Source organism: Tamandua tetradactyla, chromosome X (genome assembly GCF_023851605.1).
Source record: "Tamandua tetradactyla isolate mTamTet1 chromosome X, mTamTet1.pri, whole genome shotgun sequence".
NCBI classification, from domain to species: Eukaryota; Metazoa; Chordata; class Mammalia; order Pilosa; family Myrmecophagidae; genus Tamandua; species Tamandua tetradactyla.
The window spans coordinates 95317723-95331467 of NC_135353.1; positions in this window are offsets into that span (position 1 = coordinate 95317723).

Here is a 13745-nt window from a genome sequence, read left to right on the forward strand (position 1 = left end):
CTGAGGGGAAATGAAACAGACTTTACTAGTAGGAAGGGCTTAGTTCAACCAAACTCCAATTGTGGAATTAATTAACAAATTCTGACTATAGAAAACAGGCACTGAGAAAAGATAAATGTGGGATGAGCACTAAATGAGCTAGACGTTTTTGCCATGGCAGAGAGGGGGTGGGGCGAATGGAAAAAAAAAGACACAGGCTTTTTGAGTTGGACAACAAAAGATACTAGAAAAGGGCTGGACTTCAAGAAAAGGGGGGCAAATAGAGCCTGGAGATACATGGATCCACTTACCAGCTGAAGCTCTTGGTTGGCAAACCCAGGAAGAGGGGATCTGAAAAGGCTTTTTTGCTTTTTTTCCCCTTACTACTTGACAGTTCATTAGATAGAACTGCAAGCACTCTCAAACTCCAGCACTGCCCCAAGCAAAGGTGGAACTAAGAGAGATAAAGTAACTAGTCAGGTGAGAGAGGTTAATTCCCTCAAGGGCTTATCTTCCCTGAAAAGAGGGGGCAGGGCCCAGCTCAAGTGAAATCCCTCCTTCAAAGAATTCAGGCCCCAGAGGCTGGAGAACATAAGAAGTCAAAGCCCACCTCCTACTTCACCTCTGCCTCCACAACACCCCTGGCAGGGAGAGTTGAAATTAAAGGCATCACATCACTTAAATCTGGTGGGAAGCTGCACACAGACAAAGCAGCACATACTGCACAGGATAGGAAAAGCCAGAGTCTAGAGGCTTCATAGAAAAGTGTGAAAACATGCTGGGTCTCACCCTCAGGGAAACCTAATGCTGGCTACTCTCTTCTCCTGAGACATGGACCTGTCTGGTCTGGGAAATCTGACTTGGGTCTATAACATCTGAGAAGACCCTCCTTTAAAAAACTCCATATAGGCTGGGCAAGAAACAGAAAAACAAGAATTGAAAAATTCTGATCAGTTGAACAGAACCTATGTTAGAGGTCTAGAATAAGTTGAACTGAATGTCAAACAACAGATAAAGAAATAAGCCATCTGGCAAGAAAACCCTAGGTAAAAATTAGATATGACATACAAAACTCAAAAGAAAAAATGGTAGAAAAAGTACTGCTTTTATAGTAATGACATGAAATGTTAATGGATTAAGCTCCCCAATCAAAAGACATAGACTGGCAGAATGGATTAAAAAACAGGACCCATCTATATGCGGTCTACAGGAGACCCACTTTAGATCAAATGACAAAAATAGGTTGAAAGTGAAAGGTTGGGAAAAGGCATTTCATTCAAACAACAACCAGAAAAGAGCAGGGGTGGCCATACCAATATCTGACAAATAAGACTTCAAATGCAAAATAATTAAAAGAGACAAAGAAGGAACAATTCAACAAGAAGACATAACAGTCATAAATACTTATGCACCAATTCAGAGTGCTCCAAAATACATGAGGCAAACACTGACAACACTGAAGGGAGAAGTAGACACATCTACCATAATAGTTGGAGACTTCAATTCCCCACTCTCATCAATGGTTAGAACATCTAGACAGGATAAAAAAGGAGGCAGAGATTTTGAATAATATGATAAATGAACTAGACTTAACAGACATTTACAGAATGTTACACTCCGCAACAGCAGGATACACATTTGTCTCAAGTGTTCATGGATCATTCTCAGTGATAGACAATATTTTGGGTCACAAGGAAAGTTTCAATAAATTTAAAAAGATTGAAATTACATGGAACACTTTCTCAAATCATAATGGAATGAAGTTGGAAATCAATAATAGGCAGAAGGCTAGAAATTCATAAATATATGGAGGCTAAAAATACACTCCTTTAAAATATTTTTATTGGTAAATCTTAGCATACAAGCATTTCATACATGGTTTATAATCAATGGCTCACAATATCATCACATAGTTTTGCATTAATCACCATGATCGTTTTTCAGAACATTTGCATCAGTTCAGAAAAAGAAATAAAAAGAAAAAACTAATACATACTATGCCCCTTACCCCTCCTTTTCATTAACCACTATTATTTCTGTCTACCCAATTTATTGTAACCTTTCTCCCCCCAATTATTTGTTCACTATCCATATTTTTTTCTCATCTGTCCATACCTTAGATGAAAGGAGCATCAAACACAAAGCTTTCATAATCGCACCGACACATAGTAAAAGCCATATCATTATACAATCATCTTCAAGAAGCAAAGCTATTGGAACACAGCTCACATTTCAGACCACTCTAATACACCATAACCCAAAAAAATGGATATCTATATAATGCATAAGAATAACCTCCAGGATAACCTCTAAACTCTGTTTGAAATCTCTCAGCCACTGAAACTTTATTTTCTCTCATTTCTCTCTTCCCCCCTTTTGTCAAGAAGGCTCTCTCAGTCCCTTGATAGCCTGTCCTGGCTCATCCCAGGATATCTGTCCCATGTTGCCAAGGAGGTTTACACCCCAGGGAGTTATGTCCCATGTAGGAGGGGGAAGTCATGAGCTCACCTCCCTTACTGGCTTAGAGAGAGAGGCCACATCTGTGCAAAAAAAGAGGTTCTCGGGAGGTGACTCTTAGGCCCATTTTTTTTTTAGCATTTCAAACTAAATTTATTTTAACATTTGTTCCCCCTATTATTTCTTTTTATTCCATATGTTCTACTCGTCTGTTGACAAGGTAGATAAAAGGAGCATCAGACACAAGGTTTGCACAATCACACAGTCACATTGTGAAAGCTGTATCACTGTTCAATCATCATCAAGAAACATGGCTACTGGAACACAGCTCTACATTTTCAGGCAGTTCCCTCCAGCCTCTCCATTACATCTTGAATAACAAGGTGATATCTACTTAATGCATAAGAATAACCTCCAGGATAACCTCTTGACTCTGTTTGGAATCTCTCAGCCATTGACACTTTGTCTCATTTCACTCTTCTCCCTTTTGTTTCGAGAAGATTTTCTCAATCCCTTGATGCTGAGTCTCAGCTCATTCCAGGATCTCTGTCCCACATTGCCAGGAAGGTCCACACCCCTGGGAGTCATGGCCCATGTAGACAGGGGGAGGGTGGTGAGCCTGCTTGTTGTGTTGGCTGGAGAGAGAGACCACATATGAGCAACAAAAGAGGCTCTCTTGGGGGTGACTCTTAGGCCTAAATTTTAAGTAGACTTGACCTATCCTTTGTGGGGTTAAGTTTCATATGAACAAACCCCAAAACTGGGGACTCAGTCTTAGGCCCAATTTTAAGTAGGCCTAGCCCATCCTTTGGAGGAATAAGTCCCAAAGATTAAGGGTTCAGCCTATTGACATGCTTGTCTCTGCTGCTTGTGAGAATATCAGAAATTCTCCAAATTGGGAAGTTGTTTATTTTATAATATAACATATATATAAAGCAAAGAAAGAAAAAAGTAATAGTTTTCAAAGCACTCTTCAACAAGTAATTAAAGGACAGATTCCAGAGTTTGTCATGGGCTACCATACCAACATCTCAGATTTTTCCTTCTAGCTGCTCCAGAATTTTGGAAGCTGGAAGGGGTATATGTATTTTTTATCATCACAATCAATTTTTTGTGAAAAAATAATACATATACCAAAAAGCAATAAATTTCAAAGTAGAGCACATATTCATTCTTAACCCCTAACTTCTCTGTATAACTCCACCATCTTCTTTGATCTGTCTATCCCACTCTTTAGGGGATTTGGGCTATGGCCATTCTAAATTTTCAAGCTGGAAGGGGTTGCCAATAATATGGGATGGGGAGATAGAACTAGCTGATGTTCTGAAGAGGCTGACACCCTCTAGGTTTCAAGACCTATCTGGTCCAAGAACCCATCTGGAGGTTGTAGGTTTCTGAAAAGTTACCCTAGTGCAGGGGACCTTTGTAAAATCTTATATATTGCCCTAGATAAACAACATATTCTTAAACAACCAGTGGGTCAAGGAAGAAATTACAAGAAAAATCCGTAAATATCTCAAGGCAAATGAAAAGGAAAACACAACACATCAAAGTTCATGGGAGGATACAGCTACGTCAGTGCTCAGAGAGAAATTTATTGCTGTAAGTGCCTATATTAAAAACAAAGAAAGAGCACAAATTGAGCAATTAACTGTTCATGTGGTAGAACTAGAGAAAGAAAAGCAAACAAAAGGAAAGAAATTTGAAGATCAGAGCAGAAATAAATGAAATTGAGAATATGAAAATAAATGAGAAAATCAACAAAACTAGAATTTGGCTCTTTGAGAAAAATCAGTAAAATCGATGGACACTAAATTAAGCTGACAAAAAAAGAGAGGATGCAAATGAATAACATCAGAAATGTAAGAGGGAACATAACCACTGACCCTACTGTAATAAAAGAGGTAATGAGAGAATACTATGAGCAAGTATATGCTAATAAACTGGACACCATAGTTGAAATGGACAACTTCCAAGAAAAGCAAGAATAACCAATATTCACTTGAGAAGACATAGATGACCTCAACAAACCAATCACAAGTAAAGAGATTGAATGAGTCATCAAGAAGCTCCCAAAAAGAAAAGGACCAGAGGGCTTCACATGTGTCCTACTAAGCATTCAAGAAAGATTTAGTACTAATCCTACTCTAACCTTTTGACAAATTGAAGATGAGGGAAAGCTACCTAACTCATTAAGTGAAGCCAATATTACATTAATGCCAAATCCAGACAAATATACTACAAAGAAAGAAAGTTACAGACCAATCTCTTTAATGAATATAGATGCAGAAAGCCCTTGACAAAATAGTTGCAACTCAAATCCAGCAGCACATTAAAAGAATTATACACCATGACCAAGTGGAATTTATTCCAGGTATGCAAATCAATTAATGCAATACAACATATCAATAAGTCAAAGCAGAGAAAGCATGTGATCATCTCAATTAATGCAGAAAAGGCATTTGGCAAAATTCAACAAATTCTTGATGAAAACACTTCAAAGGATAGAAATAGAAGGGAACATTCTTGAGCTGGTTTGAAATGATATATGTACCCTAGAAAAGCCATGTTTTAATCATAATCCCATTTTGTAAAGGCAGCCATTTCTTCTAATCTCTATTCAGTATTGTATGTTTCAAACTGTAATCAGATCATCTCCCTGGAGATGTGATTTAAACAAGAGTGGATGTTAAGCTGAGTTAGGTAGAGGCATGTCTCCACCCATTTGAGTGGATCTTGACTAGTTTCTGAAGTCCTATAAAACAGGAAACATTTTAGAGAATGAAAAAGATTCAGAGAAAGCAGAGCAGAACAACATAGTCACAAGCAGCAGGGTCCACCAGCCAGTGACCTTTGGAGATGAAGAAGGAAAATGTCTCCTGGGGAGCTTCATGAAACAGGAAGCCAAAAGAAGAAGCTAGCAGATGATGCCATGTTCACCATGTGCCCTTCCAGATGAGAGAGGAACCCTGACCATGTTCGCCATGTGCCTTCTCACTTGAGAGAAAAACCGTGAACTTCATTGGCCTTCTTGAACCAGGATATCTTTCCCTGGATGCCTTAGATTGGACATTTCTATAGACTTGTTGTAATTGGAACATTCTCTTGGCCTTAGAACTGTAAGCTAGCAATTTATTAAATTCCCCTTTTTAAAAGCCATTCTGCTTCTGGTATATTGCATTCCAGGAGCTAGCAAACTAGAACAATCTTCAATATGATAAAGGGAATATTTGAAAAACCCATGGCCAACATCATCCATAATGGGGAAAACTGAAAGCTTTCCCTCTAAGATTAAGAACAAGACAAGGATACCCACTGTCACCATCATTGTTGTTATTCAGCATTGTGCTGGAAGTTCTACCCAGAGCAATCAGACAAGAAAAAGAAATAAAAGCATCTAAATCGGAAAGAAAGAAGTAAAACTCTCCCTGTTTGCAGATAACATGATGCTATATGTTGAAAATCCCCCCAAAATCTACAGCAAACCTACCAGAACTAATAAGTGAGTACAGCAAAGTGGTAGGGTACAAGATCAAAACACAAAAATCAGTAGTGTTCCTATATACTAGTGATGAGCAATCTGAGCAGGAACTCAAGGGAAAAAGCTTCATTTACAATAGCAACCAAAATAATCAAATATTTAGGAATAAATTTAACTAAGGATGCAAAAGACCTATGTGCAGAAAACTAAAAGAAATTGCTAAAAGAAACCATGGAAGACCTAAATAAATGGAAGGGCATCCATGTTCATAGATTGGAAGATTAAATATAGTTAAGAAGTCAATTCTGGGGCGGGCCGCGGTGGCTCAGCGGGCAAAGTGCTTGCCTGCTATGCCGGAGGACCTCGGTTCGATTCCCGGCCCCAGCCCATGTAACAAAAAACGGAGAAACAAAATACAATAAAACAAGAAAATGTTTAAAAGATGTTTCCCTTTCTTCCTCCCTTCCTTCCTTCTATCCTTCCTTCCTTCTCTCTGTCTTTCCTTTAAAAAAAAAAAAAAAAAAAAAAAAAAGAAGTCAATTCTACCCAAACTGATTTATAGATTCAATGCAATACCAATTAAAATCCCAAAAATTTACTTTGCAGAAATAGAAAAACAAACAACCAAATTTATTTGGAAAGGCAGGGTACCCCAAATAGCTGAAAATATCTTGAGGGAAAAAATGAAGTGAGAGGTCTCACACTACCTGACTTTAAAGCATATTATGAAACTTCAGTGGTCAAAATAGCATGGTATTGGCATAAAGATAGATATACTGACCATTGGAATAGAATTAAGTGTTCAGAAATAGACCCTCTCATCTATAGACAATTGATCATTAATAAGGAAGTCAAGCCGACCCACCTGGGACAGAGCAGCCTCTTCATTAAATAGTATTTGGAGAACTGGATATCCATATGCACATTATATAAAAATTAACTCAAAATGAATCAAAGACTTAAACATTAGTATTAAGATCACAAAACTGTTAGAAGAAAATGTAGGGTAATATCTTATAAATCTTGTAATAGGAGGTGTTTCCTAGAATTTGCACCCAAAGCATGAGCACTGAAAAAAGAAATGGATAAATAGGATCACCTCAAAATTAAACACTTTTCTGCATCGAAGAAATTTGTCAGGAAAGTAAAAAAGCAACCTACACTGGGAGACTATATTTGGAACCTACATATCAGATAAGGGTTTAGCATCTAGAATGTATAAAGAGATTCATCATCTCAAAAGCAAAAAGACAAAACACAATTTAAAAATGGACAAAAGACATGAACAGACACTTTTCACAAGAAGAAATACAAAAGGCTAAAAGGCACATGAAAACATGTTCAACTTCACTGGCTATTATAGAAATGCAAATCAAAACCACAATGAAATATAATCTGACACCTATAGAATGACCATTATAAAAAAAAATAGAAAAGAACAAGTGCTAGAGAGGATGTGGAGAAAGAGGCACACTTATACTTTGTTATGGGAATGTAAAATGGTGCAATCACTCTGGTAGGCAGTTTGGCAGTTCTACAAGAAGCTAACTATAGAATTGCCATATGATCCAACAATCCCATTACTAGGTATATATTCAGAGGAACTGAAAGCAAGGGCACAAATGGACATATGCACACGGATGTTTATAGCAGCATTATTTATGATTGCCAAGAGATGGAAACAACCCAAATCTCCATCAATGGATGAATAGCTAAACAAGCTGTGGTACATACATACAATGGAATACTACACAGTTTTAAGACAGAATAAAGTCATGAAGCATGTAACAAAGTGGATGAACCTTGAAGATATTATGTTGAGTGAAATTAGCCAGAAACAAAAGGACAAATACTGTATTGTCTCAATAATTGAACTAATATTAATGAGTGAACTTTGAGATTTAAAGTTAAGAACACAGGTTATCAGGAGATAGAAAGAGCATTGAGATTGGGCATTTGGTGCTGAAGGAATACAGATTGTGCTACAGGACTGATTGTAAAAATTCAGAAATGGATAGAACAATATTACCTGGTTGTGCTGGTTTGAAGGATGTATGGACCCTAGAAAAGCCATGTTTTAATCAAAATCCCATTTCATAAAGGCAGAATAACCCCTATTCAATACTGTATGTTTGAATCTGTAATTAGATCATCTTCCTGGAGATGTAACCGAATCAAGAGTGGTTGTTAAACTGGATTAGGGGAGATGTGTCTCCACCCATTTGGGTGGGTCTTGATTAGTTTCTGAAGTCCCATAAAAGAGGAAACATTTTGGAGAATAAAGGAGATTCAGAGACAGCAGAGAAGAATGACAGCCACGAGAAGCAGAGAGTCCACCAACCAGAGACCTTTGGAGATGAAGAAGGAAAATGCCTCCCAGGGAACTTCATGAAACAGGAAGCCAGGAGAAGAAGCTAGCAGATGACACCTTGTTCACCACATGCCCTTCCAGCTGAGAGAGAAACTGACTGTTCACCATGTGCCTTCTCACTTGAGAGAGAAACCCTGAACTTCATTGGCCTTCTTGAACCAAGGTATCTTTCCCTGGATGCCTTAGATTGGACATTCCTATAGACTCACTTTGATTGGGACATTTTCTCAGCCTTAGAGCTATAAACTAGCAACTTATTAAATTACCCTTTTTAAAAGCCATTCTGTTTCTGGTATATTGCATTCCAGCGGCACCAAACTAGAACACTGGTGGTACCATAATAATTTAAGCACACTGAAGGAAGCTGAATGTGTGTATTGTTGAGGGAGAAGGGCCGGGGGCATGTAGGAAACCAGAAGGAAAGATAGAAGATAAAGACTGAGATGGTATAATTTAGGAAAGTCTAGAGTGGACAATGATGGTGATTAAAGGTACAAATATAAAAACATTTTTGCATAAGGGAGAACAAATGAATGTCAACATTGCAAAGTGGTTGAAAATGGATGGTGTACAGGAAAAGGTATCATGCAAGCTAGGGTCTATAGTCAACTGTAACATTGTTATATGCTTCCACTGAATGTAACAAAGCATCATGCCAAAATAAAATATCAACAGGTGGGGGTCATGGGGAAGGGGTATGGATTCTAGGAAGAAGAAAAGGAAATGTCTTCATTTAAATTAAGGTGGCGAAGCCATGTCTATTTACTTAGGTTGGATTGTATGATGTGTGAATAAAATTGTTTAAAAATGAACAAAGAGAAACAAATGCTAGAGAAAATATGGAGAAAGAGATGTACCTATTCACGGGTGGTAGGGAAACTGAGAGGTGTAGTCCCTTGGAGGGCAGTGTGGTGGCTCCACAGGAGGCTAGGTGTGGGTTTACCATATGATCTTGCAACCCCATTGCTAGATATATACTTGGAGGAACTGAGAATGGGGTCAAGAATGACATTTTCACACTGGTATTTGTGGTGGCAGTGTTCATGATTTGCAGGATGGATGTGTCCTGAGGGTACAATGATTGAGGAATGGAAGGGGGAACTGTGGTTTTACATACAATGGACTATTGAGCAGCTGCAAGAAGGAATGAAGTTGTGAGGCATGCAACTATGTGAATGAACTTTAAGGACAGTATGCTGATGTCACAAACAAAAAAAGACAAATATTATCATGCCTCACTCATATGGATTATCTATAATGAACAAACTCAGATAATTGAAGTCAAAAGCATGGGTTATCAGGTTGGGTCCTATAGTAAAGGTTTCTAGATTGTAAGCTCTTACAGCAGTCACAAATATTTAGGAGTTGTAACTGATATTTCTAAATTCTCAGATACTGAGCTATTTGTATATTACCTGGCTATACCCTGAAACTTTGGGTATTTATGTGACACCTGAGACTCACAGTTAGAGCACTGAAGCTATGAAAGTCAGCATTGCCCCGTTCAACAACTGTTTAAAAAGCTGAAAAAGTGATCAGATTTTGTCTAGAGGTATGAATGAAGCTGATCTGATTAAGACTAAGGTAAATCAGAATATTGGCTCAAGGATGATATAGCTCATATTTTCAAATTTTAACCTCTGTGCAAGACCAAAGGGAGATATGTTTATTTGATGCAAAATTTATATTTTAGGTAGCACAATATCTAAATTAACTTGCATGGTCAGTTTATTTCAACACCATAATACATGGAATCTTGAATATCGCATGAGATCTTGTTGGTTTGTACAGGTTAGCATGATGCCATGAAATATCCCAGAGTAATTCGGGCAGAGAATAAAAAAGTGTTGGTAAAGTCTCCTTAGGGGACTGGGGAGAAAAGAGAAAATATTCAACTTCCTCATCTGGGGAATTCCTGATATTCTTTAAGTCATGGGGACAACTAATTCAATAGGCTGAGCCCTCAATCTTGGGTTTCACCCCTATGAAGCTAATTCCTGCAAAGGAGAGGCTAAGATAATTATGCCTGCATCACCCTGGAGAGCCTTTTTCATTACTCAGATGTGGCTTCTCTCTCTAAGCCAACTTAGTAGGTGAACTCTGCCCTCTACCCCCTATAGGACATGATTCCCAGGCATGTAAATCTCCCTGGCAATGTGGGACCTGACTCCCAGGGATGAGCTATATAATGATATAGCTTTTACAGTATGACTGTGTGATTGAAAACCTCGTGTCTGATGCTCCTTTTATCCAGAGTATGGACAAATGAGTAAAAAGGTGAGGATAAAAAATAAATAAATAATAAGGGGAGATAAAGGGCAAAAATTTGATAGATTGAAATACTGTGGTCAATGAGATGTAGGGGTAAGGTATATAGAACGTATGAGTTCTGTTTTTTAATTTTTACATCCTTTTCTGGAGTGATGCAAATGTTCTAAAAATGATCATGGTGAAGAATGGACAACTATGTGATGATATTGTGAGCCTTTGATTGTATAATATGGTTGGACTGTATGTGTGTGGATATTTTTCAATAAGAATATTTTTAAAAAGTAAAGCCATGTAAGGTGTTTCCATTAATTGTTTCAGTGCTAATTATTTAAGCATTGTACAAAACAGTGCTAGATATTGCATTTAAAATTTTTAAAAAAGAAGAAAAGAACACACTTGGCCAGAAAACTTACAAGCTAAATTGAGGACAAACATGGGAAAAATTAGTAACTTTCATGGCTGTGGCGTATTTAGAGGTACTATGTATATGGATGGGCTTGCTGCAGAAAGGAGATCAGAATATGTTTTGAGAATAAAGTATTGGAGGAAGATAGGAAAACCACCTTCAGAGACTAAATTCAATTAGAGAAAAAGCAGGAAAAAAATCAGGATCCCCATGTGTGGTAGTTAGATGCAGGTGTCAACTTGGCTAGATGAAGGTGCTTTGTTCTACTGCTGTGGACATGAGCCAATGGCATGTGCACCTCATCTGTTGTTGATTAAATCTGCAGTTGGCTAGGAGGCATGCCTTCTGTAATGAATGATGTTTGATTTAATTGGTTGGTGTTTAAATGAGAGAACTCAATGTAGCAGAGCCCAAGCAGCTCAGCATACCTCATCTCAGCACTTGCAGCTCAGCCCAGGCCTTTGGAGATGCAGAAAGGAATCACCCCAGGGAAAGTTGTTGGAACCCAGAGGCCTGGAGAGAAGGCCAACAGAGATCATCCTGTGCCTTCCCACATAAGAAAGAACCTCAGTTGAAAGTTAGCTGCCTTTCCTCTGAAGAATTAATGAAATAAATCCCCTTTTATTAAAAGCCAATCCATCTCTGGTGTGTTGCATTCTGGCAGCTAGCAAACTAGAATACCATGCATTTGTATTATAAAGATATTCATTGTTGTGTATAAGTAATACTTGGTGGTATTACATAGGTTCATATACAATAGATGAATATAAATCTTCCTCTGGCAATGTGGGGCCTGACTCCCAGGGATGAGCTGGGACTTTACATCATGGGAATGAGAAAGCCTTCTTGACCAAAAGATGGAAGAGAGAAATGACACAAAATAAAATCTCAGTGGCAGAGAGATTTCAATGAGAAAAGAAGAATCAAAGCTCCTGGAACACATTTTAACAGTTTCAGGTACTTCCCTCTAGTCACTCCTATGCGCCATAAGCTAAAAAGGGATATCTATGTAATGCATGAAAATAACTTCCAGGATAACCTCTCAACTCTGTTTAAAATCTCTCAGTCACTGAGACTTTATTTTGTCTCATAATGGAGTTCTCAAAAAATAATGAAAAACCCAACATTTTAGATTTGTTGCTGAATGGCCTTTATGAAAATGGTTACAGTACAGGATTTTGGGTTCCCTAAGGACCTGCCATTTCTCATGGTCTACCCACATTTAGAAAAAAAGAGAAAAGAGTATTAATATATTCAAGTGAAAGCTTCATATTAATTTTGGCATAGCTGTGCCCTCTAAAGTTACAGAGGTGTTACACTCCTCTTCATATTTTAACACCACATGAAGTATGTTAATGTATCATTTAACCTCTACTTCAAAATACAACTGTTTGCATGTTTTCTGCAGCCATTTGTATAGCCATTCTAATTTAATGTTTGAAATATAGTTAATGTTTTAAGAGGTGATGATTAACATTTGTTTCTTAAAAATGCTTGATCAAATTAAACTTTATACTAACTTTATTGGCAAGCTCTAACGAAGATGTAGTAAAGATTTCCAATGTCCTCTTCCTGGTTAACAATAATACTTTTCAGATCCTGGTGCCTAGTACTTGCATGAAAGGTTTCACAGTAATACCACTCACTCAACAAATCCCTTTGGGGGGAAATGTGAAAATGTGAGGACAGGTCCATCCCTGGGAAAGGAAGTTTTACTGCTTCTTCTGAAGTCAAATCTCTCCTTGTGGTCTTGGAAATACATTATTTGTCATCAGAAAGAACTTTTTTTCCGAAGTGACAAAAAATCCAGCTTGTGACAAAAGACATCTAAGTCATATATATGTATGTCACACGTAGGAATGCTTGAATTCAAATTTTCTTTTTCCTCTATGTCAGAAGAAAGGTTCTTTGACTTTTGCACACTAAATATTGCTTTTGTTAGTTACAGTGCACCGCCATCAGTAATGGATATTTTGATTGTTCATGGTAGTTAACACTTTTCTGTAAGATTACTTCTCTTTTCTAAAAGCTGGTTTGGCATGTGAAAAGTAGGAAAGGTTTGGGAGTTCTATGGATAAGAAAATTTACAGGCTAGCCTTACTGTGACTGCCCTGATCTTGTTGATTGTTCACTTTTTAACTAGAACTTCAGATGTCACATGTCAAAATTTCAACTAAATCAAACCTGGGGAGCTGATGAGTAATTATACTTTTGATCATTCAGCCTCTTTAGACTTCTAAGCAGCTTCATAAGGTGAGCCAGTCTAATTTTCCTCCATTTCATCAGTGAGAACACAAAGGAACTGATGAAATAATTGACTCTGTGTTACACTGGGAGTGAGACTAGATTAGAGATTCTCAGAGTATGGTCTGGAGGTCCCAGAGACCCTCAAAATCTGTGAGGCCAAAATATTTTCATAATTATACTAAGATATTGTTTGTATTTTCACTCTTATTCTCTCACACAGATGGTGGTGTTTTCCAGACCTCATTGTGCTGACAGTTCTTGTATTTTCTAGAATTTTCTAAAGTAGTAGATTTAGAGTTTAAATATGGGTGTATTCAGAGGTTTACTCAGTTGGTTCTCAGTACTTCTACTGTGTTCTTACTAGCTAACTATTGTTATACTGACTATAATCTCTATAACCACCTTATCCAGTAATTTTCTATTTTAAAATTCTGACATTTCCTTTGTGCGTATATATAAACACAAGAAGTAAGTACATGTTTTTATTTGTTTTTCAGTAATATTTTAAAATTTTTTCAAAAACTTAAAATTTT